Here is a 22,270-nt window from a genome sequence, read left to right as displayed (position 1 = left end):
ATATCGGGGGGTCTACAGTGGAATCTAGCAACGCCCTCTCAGGAAACAGGGGCAGGGGTGTAAGTTACCAGCCACTGGGATTCGTTAGGTTTCTGGCTGGAATTTGGTAGGTGGAGGGGCATCTAGATGGCTACATCTGTAGTCATTTGCAAACATAAAGTCATTGTTGAACTGAGATGTTAGCCTGCAAACTATGATGTTTATTTACAGCAGCCAGTTTGTAAAACATAAATTCCATTGAGGTATTCTTACACTTCAGAAACAGTTGTTTGTCGAACAAAAAGCTAATCTAAGGTCACTTTCTGTAGATTGTAGAACCCGCAAATCCAACTGCCAAAGAAAACCTGATGGGGTTTGTTGCCTCTTCTACATCACTAGATCCAGGGCTGCCCCTGACCAACGTGAGGCCCAACGCAAGATTTTTTCATGAGCCCCCCCCCCCCCCACCCGGGTTTGTAAACAACTCGTCACTCACCTGTCGCGAGGTGAGGTGTGATAGAGCACGCTCGTGAACACGTTCGTGGCGCTCGTAATTGCGACGCATTTGCTTATAAGATGAATTGCGCCGCATTTGCGCATAAGATTAGGCCCCCTCCGCAAGATGATGCCCCACGCAGTCTGCATGATCTGCATGTAGGGAGGGGCGGCCCTGACTAGATCTCAGCTTTTGGTAATGTTATCATGATTAATGGTGAGATAAATCTGTAATACACCATATTATCTTTTCAGAATTTATTTCAGGATTTGTAACAAAAAATAATCCCTTTCTCTTTGACCCGTGGCATTAAATAGAAATTGATTTAGACTATTTGTGATAACTAAGTTATTAGCAAGGGGATGAATATATAACCTCCTTGGCGTCTGTTAACCAATACGTCAGTGTTATCCTGTCTAAAGTCAATAAGGGAATTACTTCAAGACGAGCCAAATATACATTTTTCCTCATCTTGACCTAAGTCAATATTGAACAAGAGATAAGGTTAGCAACAGCTTCACCTGACCTCTGGTGTCTCTGATGCTTGTGGAGTTGATGGAGAAACAAAACATCCCTGTTTCACAGTGCAGATGCAGTTTTTGTATTCATTCAAAGAAACTATAGGAAGCTGTGACTGGCAATGATGTCCTATAGCCACCATTGTAAAATACCTATGTGAGAAGCATTTACATTAACACATTTAAATGAGCATGGAAGCACACACATAACAAATTCAAACAAAGTGCACAATCAATCAACTGAGAGACGGATTCATTCCAATGCTGCCATGTAGTGCATGTTGTTTGTCATTCTGTCTGAAGTTCCTCAAGTCGCAATATGCTTGCCGTGTCAAACTGACAGCTGTTTTTATCCCGGAGTATCTGCTCGGTTACATTGCTCCAAATTAGGCTTGGCCTGCTTGTCAAGCCCTTTCCTTGTAGGGAATATATTGTACCGTATGAATTATGTACAGCACTTTGGAAAGCTCTACATGCCGGGCTTTATTGTCTTGGCTAAAGGCTATAAAGAAGATTTAAACCACGAAACGAAAAATTGTATTGTAGGACAAAAATAGCCACAGTTAATGCAGTTTCTTTTGTGGGTGCTGATGTCTGTGTTCGGGCTGAGGTAAATCGACTCCTTGTTAGATGTCACTCAAGTGATGAATGCCTTCATCTCTGAGAGAGACATGAGGGGCTTCGCTCTTCTTTCTGTGGATGCCATGGTAACGCACACAAAGCCGTGTGTGCGACCTGCCCACCTCCCAAACTCTCACCAGATTAACTTCTGTTTTTTGACGGTGGCTGGGCCTCTGCCAAATCTTCTTGTTGCGCTTGTCTGGACCATTAGCAGATCAAAGTCCTTCCACTGAAAGTCATGTATGCATGTTGTGCAGTTCAAGAAGGATTTTGAAATCACTACATGTGTGAAGTGTCTGTATGTGTGTGAACGTTTAAGTGTGTGTTCTACTTTTTACATTAATGCTTCCACACTTTTGCAAATAATTTTCAAGTGTCCATTTAAAAAATCTTTGGCAAACACTGACACTTTATGAAATCCTAAAGTAAAACATATCCAAAAGGGCCCTATTATGCTATCGGGGTTTTTCCCTTTCCTGTAGTGTGTTTTTTAGGTTTTTGTTAATTTAAATGGTCTGCTAAGGCTAAAATCCCTGCGTTCCCTCGAGAGGGAGTTTCTCTCCCATACAATCCTCCAGCTGCCATTGGACTCTTTTCTTCCGTAACATGACATCACTATGTAAAACTTGCGCTTCTATTGGCTAGCGCTCCAACACATTGTACGTGATGGGACATCTCTAAGCGGTTGACTAATCACAACAGATCCGGGCAGCTAACCAATCAGAGCAGACTGGGCTCTGGTTTCAGACAGAGGATGAAAAGAGGTGCTGCAGCACAGGCAATGAGAAAAATAAAGACCTTTTTGAACATTAAAGCATGTAAACATGTCACAGTAGAGGCACCACATATCATTATGAACCTACACATTTGCATGTTAAGGCCCATTTACTAGTCCATTATTGTCTGGTTAAAGTTGACTTCTCCTTCCCTCGTTAGATATCCTTATTTCTACAGACCGAAATGGAGATGAGGTAGCTGCGCCCAATTTGGCATCACCCACAAACGCAAGTCTTTCAGACTTCCTAGCACAGGTTTCAAATGAAGTTTTGTGGCAAATTGTTGACACCATTTATAACTTCTGATCAGCATGTAGCGTGTATGTTCCCCCGTGTTAAATACTGATAACCAAGGGGGACATTTGAGCTGTCTGCTTGCATGTTGGAGCGCAGGCGATAAGAGACGCAGGACATAGCTTCGGTGATTTAACAACGACGCATGGGGGAGACGGGGGAGGACACAACGATCCATATAAATCAGTGGTAACCAACCTTTTCAAGCCCAAGATCACTTTTTATTCAAAAATTTCAACCGAGATCTACCAATCTGATATCTTCCAAAAAAAACACTTGGGGGTAAGACTATTCATCGTCATATTTATTTTTGCAATCAATTTATGTTACAACAGGCTCAATGTACGTGTAAAGATGCACACAAAGAAAGACAGAGTTATGCACAGTTATCGGTGCAATGTACAATATTCATATTTACGGTAGGCATATCTGTTCAATACAAACTATTAATATTTACAGTATCTGTTGAATACACTATATTTAGTTTCTCAGTTCAATTAGTAATATTCACATGTACAGATATTAGCCTACAGTTCAATGTAATCCATATTAAGTTTCTCTGTTCAATGCACAATATATTTTCAATGCTCAAGTTGCTCTATCAGCCTGCCTTTAATGAGACTGCTGTGACTGCACATTATCTGTAAGCCTTTTGAAATCTGGCTGATAGTTATTGATTGCCAGCCGGAGGCAGTCAGTAAGATGTGCGTCAGTCATACAAGTTCTATACTTGGATTTAATTATTTTCATTTGTGAAAAGGCCGTTTCACATAAGTATGTGGAGCCAAAGTAGGCCTTCAGTTTAAGCGCACATGACACAATCAGTGGATACCTCTCTCTACTCACGAGTGACCAAAAGTCCTGATCTCTTGCTCTTGCCTTCAATTCAATGTTGCTTTGCATTCCAATGATCTCCATGTCAACACCCATAGGTAATGTAAACACCTCCTGCATTTTAGCTGACAGTTGTTCAATGTCAACGCTGAGGAAAGGGTTTGATACAAAACCAACTACTTGCCCCATGTCTTGTAGCTCAACAAATCGAGCACCAAATTCTGATGTCAGTTTGTTCAAATGGGCGCAGAATTGTTCAGGATGGAAAGCCATTTTGTCTGTGAGGTTTTGTGACACCTTTCCAAGATTTGGGAAGTGTGTCAGCCTCTTATGTCTTAACTGAGTGGTCCACAAACTGAGCTTCACTTTGAATGCCTCCACTGCGCTAATCATGTGACCAAGCTCTCGGTCTTTCCCTTGCAATTCTCGGTTAAGGTCATTGAGTTTTGCAGTCAGATCGGTAAGGAACCCCAAGTCCAATAACCAAGTATCATCGGACACCTGCTCATACTCCTCGTCCCTCGACTTCAGAAAACTGATGATCTCTGGCAGCAAATCCAGAAAACGCTGGAGGACCTTGCCCCGACTGAGCCACCTTACATCTGCGTGAAGGATCAAATCTCCATACACAGAGTCGAGCTCATCCAATAAAGACTTAAATAGCCGGTGCTGGAATGCTTTTGCACGAATAGAGTTGACAATCTTAACAACAACATTCATTACATGTGACATGTCAATTGCTTTAGCTGCCAATGCCTGTTGATGTATCACACAGTGATAGTTTACAAATGGTGGAAAGTCTGGGTCTTTTCTGCACAGCGCAACAAATCCTGAACGAACACCGAGCATCGCTGGTGCCCCGTCGGTTGTGAAGGACACTATTTTATGAATGGGAATCTTGTACTCACGAACATAGTCATTGAATGCCTTGTACACATCCTCACCCCTGGTTCTTTCTTTCAATGGGATAAGGGCAAGAAAGGCCTCCTTGACAGCAAAATCCGTGAAAACCATTCGGACAAACACACCTAGCTGGGCTGTGTCTGTGGCATCGGTAGACTCGTCAAATTGAACTGAAAAGTATTCCGAGAGAGACAAGTCTTTTAATACTTGCTGGGATACATCTTCGGACAATGACTCGACTCTTCTGGCTACATTAGGTGCACCAAGTGGTACACTTTTTATCCTTTTTTTTATGTCCTCTTTGTTTTGGAAATCCGCAAATAAGACGTCAGCTGTGGCGCTCATTGCTTCTTTAATCATCTCACCATCCGTAAATGTTTTTTTGTGCTGAGCCAAAATATGGATAATCCGGAAGGACGTTTCTGTAGCTGCATTGCTCTTTGCTGTAGGCGCAATGAAAAGTGACTGCTGTGCTTTTAGTCCTCTTTTCAGTTCATCAATTATTTTGGTTCTTAATGCGCTGTTGAGTGGATATGAGTCTTTGAATTTACCATGGGTGCTCGCATGATGGCGCTCCAGGTTGCCCCGTTTCGCCAAGGCTACCGCCTGTTGGCATATGAGGCATATAGTCTTCTCTTTCGCTGATGTGAAAAGAAATTCATGCTCCCATTCCGGGTGAAAATAATACGTTTTTGATTTCTTTTTCGCCGGACCCTCAGCCATATCGATGTTGGTTAAATATTAGCAGAACTTGGTACAGTTTAAGTTACTCCTCAAGATGACCGTTAAGATACGATTGTTAACCCCGCCCACAATTGCATGCAGCAATTCATAGACGTCAACATATCTAATAACCAATTGGAGTTTGTAAAATGACCTGTGCGTGATTCAAATCAACAAACCAGAGCATGGTCTAAAAAGATTTTTTAAACAACCAACCAACCAGAGCATGAACATTTTCTTTTTTTTTTGGAAAATATATATATTTTTTTAAATGCTAGGGATCGACAGTGAAGGCTTTGAAGATCGACCAGTCAATCGCGATCGACCTGTTGGTTACCCCTGATATAAATGTATTAACCTGCTATGAATTGACAGTTACAGCTATGAGGCCAGTCCATCTCAAAGGCTCTCTGTCTCACACTCAAACAAAAACACACTTTCTTTAGACAAACACAAATTCTAGGTTTAAAGGAAATATATTGTGGTGTTCATTTTTTTAAATTATAAATCTTTTTTTTATCTTACATATCCAGAGAGCATACATCTCTAAACATTATTAATCAGGGAATGATTTTACATACAGTCTGTTTAATCTTAAGCTGAGGCAGGTGCAGTTATTGATAGTGTCATTTTGTGATAGTACAAAATCCATATTGAACATCTCTATACATTGTCACAGCCTATACAATTGCATCCATATATTCATGGCCAGGGCAATGTGACAGAAAATCATATCCCCCCCCCCCCACCCAGGAGGAGCATCTGCATTTTGTACACTTCAGCACACAGAGGAATGTAGAGCTTTTCTCAAGTAGGAGTGGATGATAACATTTGAATGAAGCGAACATCCCACCACTGCTGAGATATTCTGTTTGTTTTCCCTCTGCATCCAGTGAATCCCTTAAATTACTCTGTGTCGGCATACAGTGGTGTTGAGTCAGGGTTGCACATTCTACTTTTCTGTTATCTTATTCTAAACATTTTCCTTTTAATCTATATATTTTTAACATTTAATGACAAAACAATGACACACTTTTACTGGGTCACTAGCAGAGTATCAAATTGGGACTTTTTTTGACAAATAAAGTGTTGATCCATGATAACAAGAATTATGCTCCTGCTTGAAGTCACTTAGACATTCCAACTCCATTCTTTCTGGTGTAATGGCTTTAGCGCTGTTCATCGGAAGTGCTGCCGTGGGTGGCAGGAAGCTACCTTGCAGCAATATAACTAATTAATTGATTACTCGTTTGTGCTTTTAAAAAAACGAATATTTTCGAAGTTGGTTTGAGCTTGGTATCAGGACTATGCCCTAGCACAGGGGTTTTCAAAGTGTGGGAAGATGAGCCTCCCCTCAGAGAACATAAGAACAGCCGTGCCCCCCCTCCCAATTATTATTGCTATTGTTATTATTATTGTTGTTGTTGCTATAATGTAGGGGTATCATTATCCAGTGGAAAGTCCTTACCTACTGGCCTAGTTAAATCAAAGTGGTTACATTCTGTTGGCTGGGCAGTGTAGTTTGACACACCGTCTTATTTGACTTTTTCAGGACTTAAAACTGTTTTTGGGGGAAGACACCAACAAAGAAAAAAAATATTTACACATGTAAGGTCATCATCTTAACAGTTTGTTATGCTCATCGAGTCATCCGTGAGCAGAGCATCAAGTTGGCATGCCTATAACAGCTGAATGCGGCGATTACCATCTTGTTCAGCAAAACGCCTCACAAACTTATTAAGATCCAAAGCTTTAGTGCGTTTTGATTCAATGCTGAGTACAGCCTAACTTGACAGTCTCTTCTCTGTCATTGTAGAAATGCCTCATTCCTTCCGTGTACTTGGGTCCGAATGCTTCTCGGTTTGCGCCGTCCCGTTCAAATTAAATCGCCGCCAATCACATTTCCACGCTCGCGCCAGGGCCGGGGGAGGGGTTACAAGGCTCGCGTCTTGTGCTGCATTCACTTGCACTCGGACATTAGGGATTTTCTCTCATAAATGTCCGATTTCAAAAACAAAGCTGCCAACTGGGGTGGCAGCTGGGGTGGCAAGGCTATTTTTAGGGTGGCAGTTCCCACCCCATGCCACCCCGGTAGATCCGCCCCTGCTTGACCGGTACTTGCTTTTGATCAAAGTCAATGCGGAAAACCCGCACTCACACAGGTAGGCGGAGGTGAAGGGAATGAGCACTTTTACAGCCTTTTTGGCGAGGTGGGGGAACTCGGTCTCCACAGCCAAAAGTGTGCAAGTGACATTTTCCACCAGACGCTGTCTCCTGTTTCACTTTAGGTAACTTCACTAAACATCGATCCATGTTGCCACTCGCATAAAGTTAGCTGAAGTTAACTAGCTAAATTTCACTGTTTGTCGTTATTCTTTTCTCACGCTGTGCCTCCCCTGAAGCTCTCTGGCGCTCCCCAGGGGAGGCGCGCCTCACACTTTGAAAACCGCTGCTCTAGCAAATAGTTTGTTACTGACTTGCTCCTCTGGGGCCTCATTTATAAAAGGATATACGCTCAAAAAATGCCGTACACCAGTTTCTATGCAATGTTTGCAATTTATAAAATACTAACTTGACGGGAAAATGTGCGGTCCTCCACGCAAACTCTAACCCATGCGTACGCACTAAGCACAAAAACAGGAGAGACGAGAAACTGCGACACCGTTGGCAGAAGGAAGAATAGAGAGAAATATCTGGAAATAATACCATAAATAAAATGTTACCTCTCATTTATCATATATGAAGAATTAATCTTCATAAATTGATTAAAGCCAATCTTAAAATGATTTAACAAACGCCTGTTTGAGACTCCTCATTGCACACAAAAACATAACTTGGAGAAATAAATAAATACGGATATGTTATTTAAAACCACCTCGAATATGTTGTGTTAATGTTATGAAATGTTTTCTCATAAATTATGCGGTAAGCAGGAGGACAGAATTACGTCTAAACTGACGCCGTTTTCATTTCTATCGGTTGTATACGGGCATGGTTTTATACTATCATGTTTAATCGTGTTTTATGCCGTTTGCCAAGACGGAGGTATGGAAACTAAGAACACCCTATGTCAGGGGTGGCAAACTCATTTCAGTTAAGGGGCCAGATACTGCCCACTTTGATCTAAAGTGGGCCGGACCAGTAACATCATAGCATAATAACCCACAGGCCCTTAATAACGACAATATTTCTGTTTAAGTGCAAATAAGTAGCTACAAGTACATTCGGAAAATGTCCACATGTAATGAGACGCAAAACGTTATGAACAAACTGAAATGTACTGTATTAAGACAAACAAGTGCAATTTCAAGTGCTACACACATGTTCTTTACAACAGATCACAGTTTCCACCTGAACTGACTCACCACAAAATGCAAATAAAAACGTGGGAGCTATTAAGTGAGGAGTTTGAGTTACCTCCCTTGCCTTGAAAATATAGAATTTTTATATTGGCAGTGCAGTCACAGTGTCACATCAAATCAAACTATTTTTTGCCTATTGAAGCCGCTGATTGACATTATAATACACAATTTTCAGTGACAGAATAATATAACATTTTCAAATATTTCAGTAGGTTCTTATTTTCACAGAACTGAGGTCACAGAACTGATTAATTTGCTCATGAAACTTGACATCTTTTAGCCCTCACAAGGGCATCAATATCAGGCTTAAAATCCTGACTAGCAGCCAATTTAATTATTTCATTCAGGCACTTGTGTGTGAGTCTTGAGCGCAGCTTTTTTTTAGTAATGTTCATTACAGAGAAAACCTGTTCACAAAGGTAGGTGTTCCCAAACATGGTCAAAACCGTTGCTGCCAGGGCTGTCAATTTGGGGTATCCTGGCAAAAGATACCGATAAAATGTGCCCAAGTCCGACGAGGCAAATTTGTCCTTTGAATCCTGATCACATTGTAAGTCGATTATCTCAAGTTGTATGTCGACGGGCAGATCCGCAGCCTTAACTGCAAATGGCGAGTGAAAAACTGCAAACTCTGTCTCAAGCTCACCAAAGACCTGAAACCGCCGCTCAAACTCCCGCAGCAATTCCGTAATTTTGTCTTTGTACCGTCTCATGTCAGCAGTAACTCCGGTCATATGCACATTTCTTAGATGAGGGAAATGAGCAGGGTCACCACTTGACAGCTGTGTCTCCCACAAAGCCAGCTTCAACTTAAATGCGCGTATGCTGTCATAATATTCTGTGACAACTTTTTCGCGACCTTGCATCGTTATGTTCAGATTATTCAAGTGCTCTGAAATATCCACCATAAATGCAAGGTCCTACAGCCATTCTGTTTTTTTTTAAATTCATGCACTGGCTTACCCTTTTTCTCCATGAACTGTCCAATTTCCTTGCGTAGATCAGAAAAACGCTTCAGCACGGCACCTCGGCTCAACCACCTTACTTCAGTGTGATATGGTAGGCTACAGGTGATGTCTTTATCACTGAGGAGGCTGTCGAACTGACGGTGATTCAGCCCTCTGGCTCAGATGAAATTAACCGTTTGAAGAACCACTTTCATGACGTGATCCATTTTTAACGACTTGCAACACAATGCCTCCTGGAGCAAAATACAGTGGAATGTCCAAAAACGATCTCCTCCATCTGCTGCTTGTACTTTCTCCCTGAATTTCGTTGCAACACCTGCTTTTTTCCCAATCATTGATGGCGTGCCGTCTGTAGCCAGACTGACAGCACGGGTCCAGTCCACTCCAACCCTGTCCAGTGCTTCAACGAGAGCGCTAAAAATGTCATCCGCTTTAGTGGTGTCTGTCATAGGAACCAACTCAAGGAACTCTTCGGTGACCGTCAAAGTCTCATCAACACCACAAATTAATATGGCCAGTTGAGCAACATCTGTAATGTCAGTGCTCTCATCGATTGCAACTGAAAATGCTACGAATGACTTGACTTTTGTTTTTTTCTGGCTATCCAAATCTGCTGAAAGATCGGCAATCCTATCCTTCACTGTATTCCTCGTTAGACTAATGTTGGCAAAAGCTTGTTGCTTCTCAGGGCACACAATTTCTGCAGCCTTCAGCATGCATGTTTTCACAAACTCACCCTCAGAGTATGGCTTTGAGGCTGATGCTATTTCGTTAGCGATGAGATAGCTGGCTTTCACTGCTGCGTCACTTATATCTCGGCTCCGGGTAAAAATGGCCTGTTGTTTCTTTAGACCTGATAGCAGGCCATTTATCTTTTCTTTTCTCCATTGTGCTTGCAAGCAGTCATATTTCTCTCCATGGTGAGTCTCATAATGGCGGTGAATATTATATTCTTTGAGCACAGCAACTTGCTGCGAACACACCAAGCATACAGGTTTTCCATTTACCTCTGTAAAAAAATAGGATGCAGTCCATTTTTCTTGGAAAACTCGGCACTCCGTGTCCACTTTTCTCTTTTTTGACAGAGACATTTGGGGATGAGGGTGTCAGAGGTTATTGACTGCAATCACTACTCTTACTCATCACTTGTTTTACAGTCTGGCTGCGCTCTCACTGGTACCGGTGCGGTAGTGCGCCCACTAGTGGAAGGATTCAAAATAGCAGTTTTTTTCCCCTCCTCACAGCCTACTTAGCAAAGTCCTTCAGCTCCGTGGGCCAAGCTGAAATGCTTCCCGGGCCGGATCCGGCCCGCGGGCCGTATGTTTGCCATCCCTGCCCTATGTGGTAAATTGTGCAGCTAATATAACACAACACATTAGTTGTATTTCCTTTAACTGGTGGATATAGAGTTGCTGCAGTGGAGCCGCTGCGCACAGCTGATCGACAGCTGGGACACAAACCACCAAATACAAAAAAATAATTCAGATCCAGTCCTCATGACTCCACTCCGGAGGGATTCCCCGATCATTTCTTACATTTTCTCATTAAGGGGGTGTCTCCTGTCCCTGGTACAAACCATAGACTGTAAAAATAAACATAGGAAAAAAATGCTCTTCACTTATTTAACACTTTTTCTCAACCTTTCCCTCTACCAGCCAAGGCCCCTGTATTGCAGGGTCAACCTAAGCGTCCCTTTCCTGGACAGGTTTTTTTTAATGACCAGGACACACGCCCTGATTTCAGGCTGAGCAGGGAGTCCCTGAAGGTGCCGCTGGAACTCCTGGGTCAGGACAAGAGACATGGATGGGGGGCCACAATTGAAACCCCGGTGTTCCTGTTCTGGCTGGCAAGTGGGGCATCATGCAGGGTGGTCTCCAGAGTTTTTGGGATGCCTAGATCCACAGTACATCGGATTGTCCACAGAGTGACTGAGGAGGTGGTGGCCATTCGCCACCAGGTCATCCACCTCCCCAGGACAGCAGAAGACCTGGAGGCTGTGTCGCGTGGGTTTGCAGGGCTGGCCAGACACAGAGCCTTCAGAAAAGCTACTGGAGCAATCGACGGCTGCCATGTCCACCAAGCGGCCCTGATGGTCACTGTAAAATATTACCATGATTTCACAATATTTAGCTGTAATATTTTACAATAAATACTGTTTTACCACTTTACAGTCTGTACCTGTAATGTTCACAATTTAATACAGTAATTTTGAATTTCACAGTGAAGTCAATACAGGCACAGTTAATTACTGTGAATGTCCAGGATAAATGATTACCAGGATTTCACAACATGTTACTGCATTATTTCACAGTAAAATACTGTATTCAGACCATCCTCTGTGATAACACAACAAATTAAGGGATTTTCTTGCTTTTATCGCTCTTGCTTGGCTTTAAATACTAATTTCTTTCTTTGGTGCAGGTTTTACTGAAATTGAAAGGGGCACCGCTGCATGTGCCTTAAACTAAACGATGCCACATATAAATCTATGTAAATTGAAATTGTTGTCTTGGCTTATTGTTTTCAGGTGCTTCCTGGGCCTTAATCCTGAGACGGGCTCGAAAGCCAAAAAGAGGCATGGCAATTTAAACCCCCATGTCAGCACATTCTTCAGAAAAATGGTTGACTTCGAGTGGATGTCTGTGTAGACACGTGCTCCCCTCCTTGTTTTCTTTTCTGTCTCCCTGCTAAGCAGGTGCACCTGGGCCCTTTCTCATTTCTCTAACTCCCCTCCTCGACTCCTATCCTCGAGACTTAGTCCCGCCCACAGGAGATGCGAGCGGAGGAGCTGAGGAGGGGAACCGAGGAGAAAGGAGGGGAAGCAGCAGGCGGTTAGAGAAATGAGAACTCCTCTCCTCTGAGCGGTCATTTTAAAGAGACGTCCGTTAATGATGACAGGAGACGCAGCAGCCCTCTGTCTGATGGACAGATGTGTTCATAACCACTTATATATTTACTTTGAATTCATTAGCAGTGCGGTATAATGAGACAATAACAGGCTACAGATGCAGGGACACACACACACACACACACACACACACACATATATAGCCTATATATATTTATATAAATATATACAATTTCAGAATGAAACAGAGCACTCTCATAATAACGTAACACTATCAGAGACTGGATATATGCCCCTCCTCTCCCCTCTCTGGTCGCTACAATGAGGAAAATAAATTACGGGCCAAAAGAAAATAATTTTACAAGTATTAAAAGTAAGCAGAGGACACCAAACCAACTCAGACCTGTCTGTCAGCCGCATCTACACACACACTGTACCACACACACCTACACGCTGTACCACACACACGCACCTACAGCTATCAGCTGGCTCCGCCTCTGCCCAGGTGCACCTGGTCTGCCCCTGGCTCTGCCTCTGCCCAGCTGCACCTGGTCTGCCCCTGGCTCCGCCTCTGCCCAGGTGCACCTGGTCTGCCCCTGGCTCCTCCGCGTCTGCCCAGGTGTTCCAAATTCCACTCAGCCGTGTTATATAAAGAGAAGCTGGAGGAGAAGGATGTCTCGCCTATCCTAACGCCAGGAGACACTCTCCTTAGAATACCTCTTTGCCATTTTGAGCTGCAGGCCATATTTTTGCAGATGTGTTTATGTTTAGCCTTGAAGACCTGGTAGTCCAGTTTTCGCGGCTTTATTTTGTTTCCCAAAGGGTTTAAATTTGACTTCTGGTTAGGGGGGGGAGCTCTGGGTCCTACGGCCCGTGGTGTGGCTGGCTCGGGTTCCCTCTTTCTGTTTGTTCCTTTTGGCCAGTCCTCCAGACCTCTTTTTATTTCCCGTTTTGCTTGTGGGAACCAACGGCTGATTATCAATAAATGCTTGTTACCAAGTACCGGTTATTGTGTACCGTGTATTCTTTCATGTTGCGGTTCTCAGCACGAACCACTACCGCGGAGCAGAGGTTGGGGCCGTAACAACATGTCCAAGACACTGTGAAATGTACTTTGCACTTCAATGGAGTAATAAAAAGTTAAAATGGGCATTTTCTTTGTTCTTCTTTATTGATTGAGCTGATTGAATTGTGTGTAAAATCCCAGTTAACTAGTCAAATTTACAATATATTATCGTATTATTTACATTTTTATATTTACAGTAAATTACTGGCTACTGTGTTGCATTACTTCTACAGTAAAAGTGTAAACATACAGGTAATTACTGTAATTTATGTACAGCAAGGTACCATAATACCACAGCTCTGTACTGCTATATCACAGTAATTCCATGGGCATGGCAACTGTAAAGCCACAGTATTTAGTTGTACTTTTATTCTAATTTACTGTAAAATATCTACAGTAAATTACTTGAAATATTTTCAGTCAATTACTGTGAAATATTTACTGTAAATTGCTGTGAAATCCATGCAACTAGTAGCCAGTCATTTACTGTAATTTTACAGCCAAACATTTTACAGTGTAGAAACAGAAAACTGTTCAGCTCCATTTTTCTGCAGGCTGTTTGTGACCATCAGGGCCGCTTCATCGACACGTACGTGGGCTGGCCTGGGTCAGTCCATGACTCTAGAGTGCTCCGCTACAGCCCACTCTATCGGCGGGCCCTCTACCCTCCTCCAGGGCATTATATCCTCGCAGACGAGGGGTACCCCTGCCTCCAACATCCACTCCCCCTCATCACTCCCTACAAACGGCCGCTGCAAGGTGTGGGACCCCAGCGTTTCAACAGCAATCACTCCCGGGCACGCTCCATCATCGAGCGTGCCTTCGGGGTGATGAAGACACGATTCAGGAGTATCTTCCTGCAAGCGCTGGAGGTGCACCACACCTTTGTTCTTCAAGTAAGTAATCACTCATTAGGACATTTTGATAATAATGAAGAGTAGATCTAACATGAGGTATAACATATATATATATATTTATATATTTCTGCCAATTTAAAAATGTCAGATCATAACAGCATGTGCCGTCCTCCACAACATCTGCATTGGGGCCGGTGACATCATGGCCCCAGAAGAGGATGAGGGGGAGGACGTGTTGGAGGCAGTCAGTGGTGCTCCTTGGCGGGACCAACTGTCTGCGGAGGTGTCTGCCCTGGAGGAGGTTCCTGGTGACCACGATTATGTGTAAAGGTATGTAAAACAATTGACGAGCTGTGATAAAATAACCTTGTGCAATATTTATATACATCTTTTGTTTTTATCTGCTGCTGAAAACATCTTAGTGACATGGCAGCCGTCGATTGCGTCCACCCTGCGAACCCTAGCCCGAATGGACAATCCGATGTACTGTGGAGAGAAGCTTCCCCAACAGCTCTGGAGACCACCCCAAATGAAGCCCCACCCACCGTCAGAGGACACCAGGGTCTTAATTGTGGCAGCCAGGTCCAGCAGCACCACCTGGGACTCCCTGCTCAGCCTGAATGTGTATATAGTTTAAATGTTGTTTTATTTGTATGTTGTTTCATTTGTATGTTGTTCCATCAAATAAATGATAAGTTTCATATTGCTCATTACATTTATTTATTTATCTACTAATTTTTCTAGGAGATAAAAAAGCCTGTTACGGTTCTCCCTGCTCTCCTCCCTCTGCTGCTTCATGTCCTCTCTGATGAGGTCCATTAGCCCATCCTTTCTTTTCTTTTTAGGCCGGGATGGCCCTGCCTCAACCTGATCCTCGTCCTCGTCCTCCTCTTGGTCCCCCATTGCTGAACTTGGCCGCGGCGTGTCCTCTGGAATAGAGGATATTTGGACAGGCGGGCAGATGGAGGGCCTCTGTCCTAATATCTCATCCATTTGGACAAACCACGGCCAAGTTGCAGCAGTGGGTTTCCCACCGACTCCCTCTCCCTCTCCTGGGTATTTGCAATCCTAAAGGCAGAGTAAAACAATCATGGCATTACAAAAAAAAATACCAGCAGATAAACAAATCTCAGCAAATGTGTTTATTAACTTGTAAAACTCACATACTTTATATCTTTTTTTAAGATTGTCCCACTTCTTCTAAGCTTGCAGGGGAGTTACACTTCCCTGCAGGTCCATATCTTCCAAAACCGTCCTAATCACAGAGAGAATAGTACAACATCTAGTATTATGAATAAAACAATAACAATGTCACAACTAAGGATACACACTTAGGAAGAAATCTTCTCTTTTTTTTTTAATGGTGGCATGGAGATCCCCAGTGCTTGAATTGGAATAAAAAAAGGTGCCAGTACTCTAAATCAGCAACTGTTTCAAGTACATTTTATGTATACAGCCCAAAAACAAGAATTTGGATCAAAGGTCTTTACAATCTGTACAACATACGACTCCCTCTATTCGTATCCTTATATCTTTGATTCAGTAATTAAAAAGAAACACAACAAAACTTTAACAGACAAGGAAAAGTTTTTTTTTTAAAACAGAATATTTACTGTAACGTTCAGAAATGGCATGTTTTTCCACGACTAATCAGGGAGGTCCGGGGTTCTCATATCGAACATGACGTAACATGTGTCTGCATCAGATCATATCCTATAAAGCTGGTGGGTTTGTCTCTTTACTGTATATTTTAGAAAGGCTCACTGTACTTAAAAAAAGTATGAAAGGCAGCGGATATGGCTAAAGCCTGACTCCTATGGGTAAAAATCAGAAGTCCCGGTACTGCGTACCGGTGAGTACTGGCCCAATTCAAGCAGTGATCACATCCCTAAACAAATACGACAAAGAAAATAAGGCATTGACCCATATACTAGTTGTCTTATTAGAATGGAGTGTATGAAATGAGGGATGATTCATAAAATAAGAACAATACAAACTGGATATTGTGCATTACCTCCAAGCGATGCTCGCGGAGGATTTGGCCCCGGTGAAGAGGGATTCATTCTCCCCACGCATTTTAATAAATTGAGCAGTCTGCTCCTTGCTCCCTATCAAAACAAATTGTTGCAGTAAGATTTGTATAACAAAAGCAATTAAATAAATAAATTAGCTTTATAATGAATCCCAACAATATGAAAACCAAACGGGGTTTACAACATTTCAAAATATTTTCGCTTCATATTATTTTATGTATGTAATATAAAGAAGACATCTCCAATCGCCCGTATCTTTAAATAAAACAGTTAAATCGGTTTACTGTTTCATGTCTATTTGGGTGAGTTGAAACCCTATACTTACATTTAAAAACAAATCCAGTTCCTGCGAAGCTTAAGCCGTTGCCGGGACGTTAGAAGCCATTTTCTTTTTTAAAAACTCATTCGTCACCGTCGCCCATTGCATCCTGGGATATGGTAAACCGCGGAGTGTACATCAGATGTATCCTCAAAATCTGGGAATAGAAGGCTGCATTTGTGGGCTGCATTTGAAGGAATCTTGTCTTCAATTGAATTGGGACAGCCTTCGTTTGGCAGAACTGACGTATGCGGTCTTCGAATGCATCCCCAGGAGGATGCGGCCGCTGAATTGGGACACAGTTTATGACATCACTTACGCGACCCAGATTGCGATTTGGGATTTGTAGTCTTTCTAGTTGCGTATTTTTCATAGTCTTATATTTCAACAGTTTTAAGACAAACTTACTTTTTTTACATGGAAATGACTGTTTAAGATTGACAAACATCATATGTGTCATTCGTGGCACAATTCAAACGGGATCAAAAGATAACTTTTCTCTCTCCATTGACTTCAATGTATAATTTTCCGCTTCCGGGGTCCCATGGAGGCTCCCGGAAGGGGAGGGACTTCGCCTCTCTATAAGGGCAAAGAGGCGGAGCCGAGGCGGGACCTGCTGCCTCCGAACTGGAAGTAAACATAGCTAGCTCAGGCTAAGAAGCTAAGCTAACATGAAATTCATGCATACTAAGTCATTTTAACATGGGGGTCTATGGAAATTGCTCCCTTCTGCAGACTGCTCCTACTGGCCACTAGATGAACTGCAGGTTGAGGCACTTCCGTATTAGCGTCCCGACTCTTCCCCAGAGTTTGCCGCTTGGTACAAACACACTGCCTGAGGAAGGCTATGTGTATTTTTTTTGTCGTTAACCTTTTTCGGACCACTTATTTATTTATTTTGGTGACGATCCGACCTCCATGCTGCTACTCTGGTTCAAACTGCATCCACCAAACAATATGATTTATCTCGACCTCCCCAAAATAACCAAATCTGACACGGTTTGAGATTTCTTTTTTAGCTGTTCTGTCGTCATTTCCTGCGATCTTCTTCATAAAGTCAGTCAAAATGAATGAATTCTTGCGTTTCTTTGACTATTTATAGGCAAATATGGGCGTTACGTGAAGCCCGCAAAAGCTGCACCGCATTTCGAGTCGATTGTGATTTATAAAGGGAAACCGGCGTAGGAAGTGCCGTACGCACTTTCCTCGACGGTACGCAATGTTTGGTGAATCTGAAACTTTCTGTACCTATTTTTGGGATTTCTACTACGTAAGCAACCTTCCCACGTGAATCCTACGCACGGCGCTATAAATGAGGCCCCTGATCTTCTCCGTCTTAGTTGTTTTTTGTGATTGAGATAAAACTTTTAAACGGCGGTAAAAAAATCCTGTGAACACTTTGAACACCAACATGGTTTCGCCTTTGGCTCACCTCAGGTGTAAATAGCACTCGCAGCAGATACCATTCTGTACTACTGCAACGCTCATGACTCTACTGTTAATGTCTGTTTTTTTTAGATTGTATGAACCCAGTATTTAGGTAACATGCTGCCCCACCTCTCTCTCTTTTGAGCATGTAGACAGGTATTACACCTCACTTCTGCTACTTTTATAATGCAACATTCATTTGTAGATTTTAGTTACCTATTGAAAACACACAATTATCAAGGTAAACAGATTAAAACACATAAACTAAATATGTGATTCAATACTAGCAAAATGAAGCATACTATCTTTGGCCCAAAGGGGGAACTACACCTAATTTTTATAAACTATAAATTAATATAAGTTGTACTCTGCGATGTCTTCACTAACCCTATTTATTAGTCCTACATTAGTGTTATCTCAAAGAAATTGGACAACATAAATCAAAGATCCTACTTCTACTTGTTGTCCAGATCCACAAAGGATCTTAGGGCAAAAAGTAGCTCCTAACTGGCGAATTTAGGAGAAACTCCTAAACATAATGGGCGTGTCAGTCTTACATTTAGGACTCCTAATTGTATTCACTAAGAGCAATTCACAAAGTATTTTAGGCCTAAAAGTAGCACCTAAGTTTAGGAGAGCTTAAAAGTCCTCGAGAGGACTCCTAACTCAGTAAGACCTATTCACAAAGAATCTGAAAATGGCTGCGAGACGAAATGTTTTGGAGACAATGGAAGACTGTGAATTGATCAAGAGATATAGGCAAAATCGTGAGGGTATCAAACTTGTTGTGGAATTAGTGCGGGATGCAATAACATCCCCGACTAACAGGAATAACCCGATTAGTCCGGAAATAAAATGTTTGGCAACACTACGATATTTAGCAACAGGGAAAATGCAACTTTGCAATGCCGACGATTTAGGAATATCGCAAACATCAGTCAGCCGTGCCATAGGCTAAACCAAACCATCAACGCGCTCTCTAGACCACATATCATCCAACAGTTTATCCGGTTTCCTTTGGACAATCAACAACTACACAGGATCAAAGCCAACTTCATGGCAATTGCAGGTATGCCCGGTGCGGTCGGTGCTATTGACGGGACGCACATAAAAATAATTTCGCCCTCAAAAGATGAGGACGTGTTCGTCAATAGAAAGAAAGTACATTCCATCAACACGCAGATTGTTTTCATTCATCATGATAGGGGGGCTTTAACGGCTGTATGGGCTGTTATTGAAAGTGTTTAAGTGCTGGAAATATGCTCATTGGATAATAGATTGCGGGGTGCTTTTAATTGCCTCCTTGATTTAATGCAATTTACGTATTTTTATTGTTTGCTCCCTCTCTTTAACGTGCATATACAACGTCATTATCGTGGTCTGCACAAACTTGTCATCATGCGTGTATTCTGCTAACTGCACTGTCCATAACTATTTGATAGGAATACATTTCTAGCCTAGGCTATTTCCTTGTTTTAGTGGGCTCGTTTGTGGGATGTTGCGGATGAGTTTCACCGAGACCGCCTGCTCTGAACAACCAATCACCGTACTGACCGCTTCTAAACTCATGCACGAGAATCGACGTAATCCATACTGTAGCAACGGCGCGTCACTCTTAGTTCACTCTTAGTGATTTATCCTTAGTATGAGTAGGTCTCAGCGGCTTTGTGAATAACTTTTAAGAAAAAACTCATACGTAAAATGTTTTAGCGCGAGTTAGGAGCACTCCTAGCGGTAAGATAAAATGCTTTGTGAATACGGCCCCAGATCTTTATCTATCCTATCCCTTTTTCCTCCTTTCTCTTTATTCAACCGATTGTCATCTTATTTATTTTTATATGTCAAAAATAGACCTCATATAAGGTATCCCTAACCCCTTTGTTATCCATTTTCATCCCTTTGTTGGTTGGTTTCTAAGAAAGTGTTACTTCCTCGAAACAAAGCCTCTGCAGACGCCTTTTGTCAATTACATGACATCAAAGGGTTGCCTATACGGTACACTGCTACTTTACATTGTAATGAGCTGGTTACTTAAAGAACATATGTCCCCATTAATGCCATAATCATTTGTAAAATAGTTTCCTCCCGTGCCTTTCGCTAATTTCATGCATCCGTTTAACTGCTGCATTAAATAAACAGCTTGATTGTACACTTTAGTGGTTTGCAGTTTACTTTTCAATAACGCTATTACAATGGAAAAAAGAAAATCACAGTGATGCATATGTATTGATAAGAGAGATTTTACTCTTTAGGTGAGGCATATATGTGTACAGTGTACATCAGTAGTATATTCACCAATAAGTCTAAAGATCTTCTCATCTCTATTCTAAAGTGGTTCTAGTTTCTGAGCCTGTAAAGCCATGTCTGTTTTATCTAATGAGCGTAGCGTAGTTAATTCTCCTCAGCTTCACAGCTCCTGGCAGGAGGCAGTCTTGGAGGACAATTTGTTTACAAGGCAGGAGGTAATTGAAAGGCTCGACCTCTTAGCTCAGCCAAGGAAATATCAAGGCTTTTTTTTGCAATCACTGAGGGAAGGCAGACAATTAGCCACTGCTGGAAACACCTCTGGTGAGCACACCATGCTTTCTTGCTTCTGAGCAGCACGGCATATGGAGGATACTCTGAGCCGAGGGTTGAGAAGGATGTTTCTGCTTTTTGTTGCTCCAGGAATTCTTTGATTAGCTTAGAGTTGGCAGTTGCCTGTTGACAATTGATCTATTTCTCTCTTTGTTACTGTAAGTGTCTCGGCTGCTCACCATGCAGCATTGTCTACCTCAGCTGGGACAGACCGGATGAGTCCTGCCCCATCATGCCTTCCTCTGTAGTGAAACAATCAAAGACAGACCATGTGGTATCTAAGAACTGGAATCTTGTCTCTTGGATTTGATCTTCTTTCTGCTCAAATAATTCATTAAATTGTGTGAAAACAATTCCCTCTGTGACCACTTTGTACACGCGTTATATATTCCTTTGTGCAGGAATACATACAGTAGACTTCTCAGCCCTTTGATCATCATGCTGTTTTACAAATCAAACACTGGTATCAGCTTCTGCTCATTTTGAAAAGAAATATCAAGCTACACTCAAAACTACATTTAGTAGTTTTTAAAACGCTGGTATTTGCCAAAACAGGATGTAATGTTTTAAAAAGATTAACATTTCAATTAATGTTCTGCTTGTGAACATTGTAAAAAAGTTGTTGAAAAATTCCATATCCTTTTTATTTAGTGGCTTTTCTTGATCTAGGATGGAAAGTTACATTTTTTAAGAATCTTTTTTGAAACTTGACATTTCTTTTTTACAAGAACATCTCTTTCGTGCCTGCCGCTAATCTTCACATTTTCAGTCATGATGATGTGTAGTAGTAAATCAGATCATAAAAACAGTGGGAACTTTAAGAAACAGGGTGGAAATAAGCCACATGTTGCATTTCCTAAAACTATGGCACAACACATTTCAATCTTATTTAAACAGTTTATTATATTTATCAATATGTTGTTGATTGAATTGGCGTCATCAGTGATTGTTGCTACTGATCAGAGGTTGCGCTAGACTTTTTCGCTGCCGGTCATTTTGACGGACAGGATCGTAACATTTCCGTCAAAATCCATTATTACCCGTCAGTCTGTACACAACTGACGGGGGGGGGGAGGAAGAGCACGCTCGTGAACTGTCAAAGGGGGGGGGGGGGGGGGGGGGGGGGGAATTAGCGCCGGTGTTATGCCGTGTTGTGCATGCCCACTGCACCTCGCGGGAGCGCGCCACAGCGTAAAGCATTTACTCTCAGACATTTCAATGATTGGTACGGCATAGTTAGGTCTGGAAACGACATAAGGGCATTACATCGGAGCCCTGCTGTGGGGAAACTTTGGCGCTGTTCTGAGTTTGTTCTAATCCGTCAAAATGACGGACTGCTTTCAGATTTTTCCGTCATTGTCAAAAGAATTCCGTCATAGACGGAATATATTCGGTTAACGCGACCTCTGCTACTGATGTAATGAGTCAGATCGGCCAAATTACATCTACTGCATTGTGTTCCAACAAATTGGTTAACATTTTTAAAAAAAAAGAGATCTCGCAAAACTTTTCATTTAGCTCAATGTAATTCCAGGTCAGTTTTGGCAACACAGAGACCACAACAACAATGGTTCATCGATTTTTTTTTATAAAGATATAACATCAGTGCTTGGCGATAGGCACGGGTTTCACATAAGTGAAAGACCCCTCAAGCGAGGGGATATGCAC

At 42.2% G+C, this 22,270-nt stretch overlaps 1 long non-coding RNA gene across 1 annotated transcript; it reads left to right on the top strand.

The window, feature by feature from the left end:
* The first annotated feature begins 653 nt into the window (after positions 1-653).
* Positions 654-14,877, top strand: LOC307028126. The gene is made up of 3 exons (XR_013804843.1): positions 654-14,284; positions 14,394-14,575; positions 14,668-14,877. It is a non-coding gene; the product is annotated as an uncharacterized lncRNA (long non-coding RNA).
* Positions 14,878-22,270: the final 7,393 nt, after the last annotated feature.

The sequence above is a fragment of the Notothenia rossii genome (assembly GCF_949606895.1).
Source record: "Notothenia rossii genome assembly, chromosome: 2".
In the NCBI taxonomy this organism is placed as follows: Eukaryota; Metazoa; Chordata; class Actinopteri; order Perciformes; family Nototheniidae; genus Notothenia; species Notothenia rossii.
The sequence above is the reverse complement of the archived record's forward strand: the minus strand, read 5'-3'. Positions and strand labels throughout refer to the sequence as shown.